Here is a 9,516-nt window from a genome sequence, read left to right on the forward strand (position 1 = left end):
AACAGGTGTCTCCCCGGGTGCCTGACTTAAACAAACCACCTCACCATCAGAATCCTCCTTGTCAATTTCCTCCCCAGCGCCAGCAACACCCATATCCTCATCCTGGTGTACTTCAACAGTGACATCTTCAATTTGACTATCAGGAACTGGACTGCGGGTGCTCCTTCCAGCACTTGCACGGGGCGTGCAAATGGTGGAAGGCGCAAGCTCTTCCCGTCCAGTGTTGGGAAGGTCAGGCATCGCAACCGACACAATTGGACTCTCCTTGGGTATTTGTGATTTAGAAGAAAGCACAGTTCTTTGCTGTGCTTTTGCCACCTTAAGTCTTTTCATTTTTCTAGCGAGACGATGAGTGCTTCCATCCTCATGTGAAGCTGAACCACTAGCCATGAACATAGGCCAGGGCCTCAGCCGTTCCTTGCCACTCCGTGTCGTAAATGGCATATTGGCAAGTTTACGCTTCTCAGACGCTTTTAATTTTGATTTTTGGGTCATTTTACTGAACTTTTGTTTTTTGGAATTTACATGCTCTCTACTATGACATTGGGCATCGGCCTTGGCAGACGACGTTGATGGCATTTCATCGTCTCGGCCATGACTAGTGGCAGCAGCTTCAGCACGAGGTGGAAGTGGATCTTGATTTTTCCCTATTTTAACCTCCACATTTTTGTTCTCCATTTTTTAATGTGTGGAATTATATGCCAGTATCAATAACAATGGCCTACTACTATATATACTGCGCACAACTAAAATGCACCACAGGTATAGAATGTAGATGGATAGTATACTTAATGACGACACAGAGGTAGGTACAGCAGTGTCCTTCCGTACCGTACTGCTATATATAGTATACTGGTGGTCACTGTGTCAGCAAACTGCAAAACTAAAATGCACCACAGGTATAGAATGTAGATGGATAGTATACTTAATGATGACACAGAGGTAGGTACAGCAGTGGCCTTCCGTACCGTACTGCTATATATAGTATACTGGTGGTCACTGTGTCAGCAAACTGCAAAACTAAAATGCACCACAGGTATAGAATGTAGATGGATAGTATACTTAATGACGACACAGAGGTAGGTACAGCAGTGGCCTTCCGTACCGTACTGCTATATATAGTATACTGGTGGTCACTGTGTCAGCAAACTGCAAAACTAAAATGCACCACAGGTATAGAATGTAGATGGATAGTATACTTAATGACGACACAGAGGTAGGTACAGCAGTGGCCTTCCGTACCGTACTGCTATATATAGTATACTGGTGGTCACTGTGTCAGCAAACTGCAAAACTAAAATGCACCACAGGTATAGAATGTAGATGGATAGTATACTTAATGACGACACAGAGGTAGGTACAGCAGTGGCCTTCTGTACCGTACTGCTATATATAGTATACTGGTGGTCACTGTCAGCAAACTGCAAAACTAAAATGCACCACAGGTATAGAATGTAGATGGATAGTATACTTAATGACGACACAGAGGTAGGTACAGCAGTGGCCTTCCGTACCGTACTGCTATATATAGTATACTGGTGGTCACTGTGTCAGCAAACTGCAAAACTAAAATGCACCACAGGTATAGAATGTAGATGGATAGTATACTTAATGACGACACAGAGGTAGGTACAGCAGTGGCCTTCTGTACCGTACTGCTATATATAGTATACTGGTGGTCACTGTGTCAGCAAACTGCAAAACTAAAATGCACCACAGGTATAGAATGAACATGGATAGTATACTTAATGATGACACAGAGGTAGGTACAGCAGTGGCCTTCCGTACCGTACTGCTATATATAGTATACTGGTGGTCACTGTGTCTGCAAACTGCAAAACTAAAATGCACCACAGGTATAGAATGTAGATGGATAGTATACTTAATGACGACACAGAGGTAGGTACAGCAGTGGCCTTCCGTACCGTACTGCTATATATAGTATACTGGTGGTCACTGTGTCAGCAAACTGCAAAACTAAAATGCACCACAGGTATAGAATGTAGATGGATAGTATACTTAATGACGACACAGAGGTAGATACAGCAGTGGCCTTCCGTACCGTACTGCTATATATAGTATACTGGTGGTCACTGTGTCAGCAAACTGCAAAACTAAAATGCACCACAGGTATAGAATGTAGATGGATAGTATACTTAATGACGACACAGAGGTAGGTACAGCAGTGGCCTTCCGTACCGTACTGCTATATATAGTAGACTGGTGGTCACTGTGTCAGCAAACTGCAAAACTAAAATGCACCACAGGTATAGAATGTAGATGGATAGTATACTTAATGACGACACAGAGGTAGGTACAGCAGTGGCCTTCCGTACCGTACTGCTATATATAGTATACTGGTGGTCACTGTGTCAGCAAACTGCAAAACTAAAATGCACCACAGGTATAGAATGTAGATGGATAGTATACTTAATGACGACACAGAGGTAGGTACAGCAGTGGCCTTCCGTACCGTACTGCTATATATAGTATACTGGTGGTCACTGTGTCAGCAAACTGCAAAACTAAAAAGCACCACAGGTATAGAATGTAGATGGATAGTATACTTAATGACGACACAGAGGTAGGTACAGCAGTGGCCTTCCGTACCGTACTGCTATATATAGTATACTGGTGGTTAATGTGTCAGCAAACTGCAAAACTAAAATGCACCACAGGTATAGAATGTAGATGGATAGTATACTTAATGACGACACAGAGGTAGGTACAGCAGTGGTCTTCCGCACTGTACTCCTGTACAGCTGCTCCCCAGTCCTTACAATTAAGCAGTGTGAGCACAGATATATGCAGCACACTGAGCACAGATATGGAGCGTTTTTTTCAGGCAGAGAACGGATAACTGGTGGTCACTGATCAGCAAAACTCTGCACTGTACTCCTCCTATAGTATACAGCTGCTCCCCAGCCCTCCCCACAATTAAGCAATAGTGCACAATCAAGTTCAACAATAATGGAGAGGACGCCAGCCACGTCCTCTCCCTAACATTTCCAATGCACGAGTGAAAATGGCGTCGACGCGCGGCTGCTTATATAGAATCTGAATCTCGCGAGATCCGACAGCGGGATGATGACGTTCGGGCGCGCTCGGGTTAACCGAGCCATACGGGAGAATCCGAGTATGGCTCGGACCCGTGTAAAAAGGGTGAAGTTCGGGGGGGTTCGGTTTCCGAGAAACCGAACCCGCTCATCACTAATATATATATATATATATATATATATATATATATAAAAGTATATGGTAACTTGCGTTGATTATTATGTGTCAAATGCACAAGTGCTGTATGTATATTTATTAATATATACAAATTTAAACTGAAAGGTTGCTATAGTCACTAATGTATGTGGGCCAACTTGGATGTATAACCGAGTGGTGGATGACATAATGTAATTGTTACTGTTTAATGTCAGTTTATTCTTTTTCTGTATTGAAATTTTCAATAAAGAATACACAATTACAAAAAAAAAGAACTATGGGCCTCATTTAGATGTTGTCCAGATTGCCGTCCGCAGTTGCGATTATATGCTAATATGGACAGAAGCTTACCTGAGCATAGGTAAACACATAGCTGCCTCCTCATTTCCGTCCAATGGCGTACAACTGCTGAAACATTGGTACCATCGCCGCAGAACAGGTCATCACACAAATTCTGAATGCCTCTGAAGGCGTGCAGGCTGAGCAGCTCTCCTGGGATTCAGAGGGCTCTCCAGTAGCAAGTGAGGTCATAACTGCTATTTTATACACAACCAGAAAACGCTGTTTAAATGGCCATGACATGCCTGCATGACCAACCCCCCGTTACAACCCCCAAACGGTGTCTACCTGTTGCAACTAATTCCACATAAAGAGCACCATCGCAAGCAGCTCAGATACAAGCACAGTAAGAAAACATCGACCAACTTGCATACTTTAGCCGCTTTTCAACAACATCACAATGAGGTCCTTTATGACAATAAAATGATGGAACACTGGCGCTATAACTTCAGTATTTAAAATAAGCCTATAAAATAAAAAGCTGATGCTGCTCCTCACCTCTATGGGTAATTCAAGTTGCGTGCCAGCGACCACTAGATGGCACCTGATGGAGCAATTCAATTGTTGCTCGGTTCAGGCGCGCACACCCTCAGGCACTGACATTACTGTTATGTTGTTATGTCATTTTGATTAGTGATGAGCGGGTTCGGTTCCTCGGAATCCGAACCCCCCTGAACTTCACCCATTTTACACGGGTCCGAGGCATACTCGGATACTCCAGTATTGCTCGGTTAACCCGAGCGCGCCCGAACGTCATCATCCCGCTGTCGGATTCTCGCGAGATTCGGATTCTATATAAGGAGCCGCGCGTCGCCGCCATTTTTCACTCGTGCATTGGAAATGATAGTGAGAGGACATGGCTGGCGTCCTCTCACTTTGTTTCAGAACTTTCAGGGGGGCTGCAAATATCTTTATTCTGGGGACCAGCAGTATTATAGGAGGAGTACAGTGCAGAGTTTTGCTGACCAGTGACCACCAGTATTATACGTTCTCTGCCTGAAAAACGCTCCATATCTGTGCTCAGTGTGCTGCATATATCTGTGCTCACACTGCTTTATTGTGGGGACTGGGGACCAGCAGTATTATAGGAGGAGTACAGTGCAGAGTTTTGCTGACCAGTGACCACCAGTATTATACGTTCTCTGCCTGAAAAACGCTCCATATCTGTGCTCAGTGTGCTGCATATATCTGTGCTCACACTGCTTTATTGTGGGGACTGGGGACCACCAGTATTATATAGGAGAAGTACAGTGCAGAGTTTTGCTGACCAGTGACCACCAGTATTATACGTTCTCTGCCTGAAAAACGCTCCATATCTGTGCTCAGTGTGCTGCATATATCTGTGCTCACACTACTTTATTGTGGGGACTGGGGACCAGCAGTATTATATAGGAGGAGTACAGTGCAGAGTTTTGCTGACCAGTGACCACCAGTATTATACGTTCTCTGCCTGAAAAATGCTCCATATCTGTGCTGCATTGTAGTATATAGTAGGAGTACAGTGCATAATTTTGCTGACCACCAGTATATAATATATAGGAGTACAGTACAGAAGGCCACTGCTCTACCTACCTCTGTGTCGTCAAGTATACTATCCATCCATACCTGTGGTGCATTTCAGTTTTGCACAGTTTGCTGACCACCAGTATATACTATATAGCAGTACGGTACAGAAGGCCACTGCTCTACCTACCTCTGTGTCGTCAAGTATACTATCCATCCATACCTGTGATGCATTTCAGTTTTGCACAGTTTGCTGACCACCAGTATACCTATATATATAGCAGTACGGTACAGTAGTCCACTGCTCTACCTACCTCTGTGTCGTCAAGTATACTATCCATCCATACCTGTGGTGCATTTCAGTTTTGCAGTTTGCTGACCACCAGTATATACTATATAGCAGTACGGTACAGAAGGCCACTGCTCTACCTACCTCTGTGTCGTCAAGTATACTATCCATCCATACCTGTGGTGCATTTCAGTTTTGCACAGTTTGCTGACCATCAGTATAACTATATATATATAGCAGTACGGTACAGAAGGCCACTGCTCTACCTACCTCTGTGTCGTCAAGTATACTATCCATCCATACCTGTGGTGCATTTAAGTTGTGCGCAGTATATATAGTAGTAGGCCATTGCTATTGATATATTACTGGCATATAATTCCACACATTAAAAAATGGAGAACAAAAATGTGGAGGGTAAAATAGGGAAAGATCAAGATCCACTTCCACCTCGTGCTGAAGCTGCTGCCACTAGTCATGGCCGAGACTATGAAATGCCATCAACGTCGTCTGCCAAGGCCGATGCCCAATGTCATAGTAGAGAGCATGTAAATTCCAAAAAAATAAAGCTCAGTAAAATGACCCAAAAATGTAAATCAAAATCGTCTGAGGAGAAGCGTAAACTTGCCAATGTGCCATTTACGACACGGAGTGGCAAGGAACGGCTGAGGGCCTGGCCTATGTTCATGGCTAGTGGTTCAGCTTCACATGAGGATGGAAGAACTCATCCTCCTGCTAGAAAACTTAAAAGAGTTAAGATGGCAAAAGCACAGCAAAGAACTGTGCGTTCTTCTAAATCACAAATCCCCAAGGAGAGTCCAATTGTGTCGGTTGCGATGCCTGACCTTCCCGACACTGGACGGGAAGAGTTTGCGCCTTCCACCATTTGCACGCCCCCTGCAAGTGCTGGAAGGAGCACCCGCAGTCCAGTTCCTGATAGTCAAATTGAAGATGTCACTGTTGAAGTACACCAGGATGAGGATATGGGTGTTGCTGGCGCTAGGGAGGAAATTGACAAGAAGGATTCTGATGGTGAGGTGGTTTGTTTAAGTCAGGCACATCTTTTTTTCTTTGCATCATGTGCTGTTTGGGGACTATTTTTTTGAAGTGCCATCCTGTCTGACACTGCTGTGCCACTTCTAGATGGGCCAGGTGTTTGTGTCGGCCACTTGGGTCGCTTAGCTTAGCCATCCAGCGACCTTGGTGCACCTCTTTTTTTTCTTTGCATCGTGCTGTTTGGGGACTATTTTTTGAAGTGCCATCCTGTCTGACACTGCAGTGCCACTCCTAGATGGGCCAGGTGTTTGTGTCGGCCACTTGGGTCGTTTAGCTTAGCCATCCAGCGACCTTGGTGCACCTCTTATTTTTCTTTGCATCATGTGCTGTTTGGGGACTATTTTTTGAAGTGCCATCCTGTCTGACACTGCAGTGCCACTCCTAGATGGGCCAGGTGTTTGTGTCGGCCACTTGGGTCGCTTAGCTTAGTCACACTGCTACCTCATTGCGCCTCTTTTTTTCTTTGCATCATGTGCTGTTTGGGGACTATTTTTTTGAAGTGCCATCCTGCCTGACACTGCAGTGCCACTCCTAGATGGGCCAGGTGTTTGTGTTGGTCACTTGGGTCGCTTAGCTTAGTCATCCAGCGACCTCGGTGCAAATTTTAGGACTAAAAATAATATTGTGAGGTGTGAGGTGTTCAGAATAGACTGGAAATGAGTGGAAATTATGGTTATTGAGGTTAATAATACTATGGGATCAAAATGACCCCCAAATTCTATGATTTAAGCTGTTTTTTAGGGTTTTTTGTAATAAAACACCCGAATCCATAACACACCCGAATCCAACAAAAAAATTTCAGGGAGGTTTTGCCAAAACGCGTCCGAATCCAAAACACGGCCGCGGAACCGATTCCAAAACCAAAACACAAAACCAGAAAAATGTCCGGTGCACAACACTAATTTTGATGGGATGGTAACTTGTAGTTCAATAATGTCATTTTCTGAAGTCCAATTGATATATTATTTTTATTATAATAGTTACAGCACGTGTTCCGTACATGCCTTCCTTTCAAGTCTCCTTTCTGGGTGAAGCCCGGAGAGAAGACGCAGCAGGCAACTTCGGGGGGCATGGCCAAACTGAGATATCATTAGGCCCCACCCCCAAGAGGAGGAAATGACAGTGATTGGATGGGCTGCGGGTAGGGGGTGGGGCTATATGCCGTGATTAGCCCCGCCCCCTCAGACGGCTGCCTTAGAGTGCATTATTTTATCCTTATCCTGCCCGCTTCACTAGGAAGCGAGCAGGATTGTGTGGGATGCGGGAGAATTACTTACCCTTCCGGGGCTGCGGGGGACAAGGCAAACAATCGAGAGCCTCCCGCAGTTACCTGGAGGGTAGGCAAGCATGACGTGTTCCATCATTGTAGTGTCATATTTTTTATTTACTATCTTAGGATTTTGATCTGTGCACCAATGTATCTGCGTAGTTTTTTTATCCTGTGAAATTACTTATCTCTCTTTCATTTACCTAAGCAACGAGGACAGGTTACTTAATGGTTTTCTTGTTTCTATATTCAATGTTATTACTGTTTTATTTATGCGTGCTATATACCCAGGGCCATTTCTAGACAATTCGGCTCCCAATGCAAACAGTAAAAAATGTGCCGCCGCCCCCCCCCCCCCCCATGTCATTTAGGAAAAGTTATTCCCCTGACACTATATTATTCTCCACATAATAATGCCCCTTACAAATTATGCCCCACAGTTATACCCCTGACACCATATTAAGCACCACACAGTTTTGCAAGCAGTCACTGGCGTATTTATAATGGGTGCAGTGTGTGCGGTGCACACGGGCCCCCAGGGGTCCAGGGGGACCGACACCGCACACCCTGCACTCATTATTTTTAATGCTTACCTTCCGAAGTCCCGCTGCACCATTTTCCCGGAGATCTGTGCATGCGCTCTAGGCTCTGGGACAGCACTAGGGTCCCTAATGCCACCAGCTACATCGCTGCCGGCTAGAGAGGAGGGGGCCCAGACGGAGCCTGCACATGGGCCTCCTCCTCTCTAGATACACCCCTCTCTTTCCCAGCCACTGGCAGGTGAGTGCAGTTTTGTTACTTCTGGATAGCGATGTGAACACCTGCATCATGTTCCTGTTACTAGAGGTTCAGTAGGACCTCTAGCATGTCTCTAATCTGGCTACGCCCATTTTTGCATGGACATTTTCAGCTGTATTGCATGCGGGTGGCCAGTCCACAGAAATTCAGCGGCAGACAGTGGCCGCGGCGCTCTTTACGGTCGCACGTCTTGCCCGGCCCAAGAACCAGCCCTGCTTATACCCCAGGCGATACCTGTCCTTCCTTTACATTGGTTAGAAAATAGAAAACTGGAGTTTTATGAAGAACATTGTTCATCTTCTTGTCTTCTTGTGTTTTTGTCTAACATGCATTTTGTATTTTTTCTTGATAAGTGTCTGGCGCTCACCCATAGGCTTACCCTCCCCTCATTTGGATAAATGTTCTGGTGGGTTATTCTTGCTTCTTCCTATACAGATGTGTACTCTTACATCTAGTCTCAAAATGCCATATAGCACAAGATGCTTGACTAAGTGAGTGAGCCGCCAGGTCCCGTGCAACTCTGCTAACATCGGGCGTCCTTTTTTGCAGAAAATGTGTCTTAGACACAACACAATGCAACTAGTACGAACATAAATTTGATATATGGCACTTGTATATATTTCCTATGATTGAGTCTGTATATGGAGCAGAACAGAATTTGTATTGGAAAAAAACTGCTGCTGCTACATTGTAGCACTTTGCATACAGATTCAGGGGGTTATTCAGAGTTGTTAGAAAACCAAAAAAGTTAGCAATTGGGCAAAACCATGTTGCACTGCAGGTGGGGCAGATGTAACATGCGGTGCTGGGGGGAAAGATGGTTAGAAGGTTGGAGGAGATTTTAAACTAGGTGCCTGGGGGGATGGATTAGAAATAATTAGTGGGGCAACTAGAGAGCAAAGAATAGTGGGATGTATAAAGTATAATGGGGGTGGAGAGGGGAGGAGTGAAATAGTCAGCAATGGTAATTTAAGGGAAACCATGGTTCCTAAGGAAATGTTATGTACAACAGAACTTGCGGATCAGGGAATTAATAAACTTAAGTGTATGATTG

This window comes from Pseudophryne corroboree, chromosome 11 (assembly GCF_028390025.1).
Source record: "Pseudophryne corroboree isolate aPseCor3 chromosome 11, aPseCor3.hap2, whole genome shotgun sequence".
NCBI lineage: Eukaryota > Metazoa > Chordata > Amphibia > Anura > Myobatrachidae > Pseudophryne > Pseudophryne corroboree.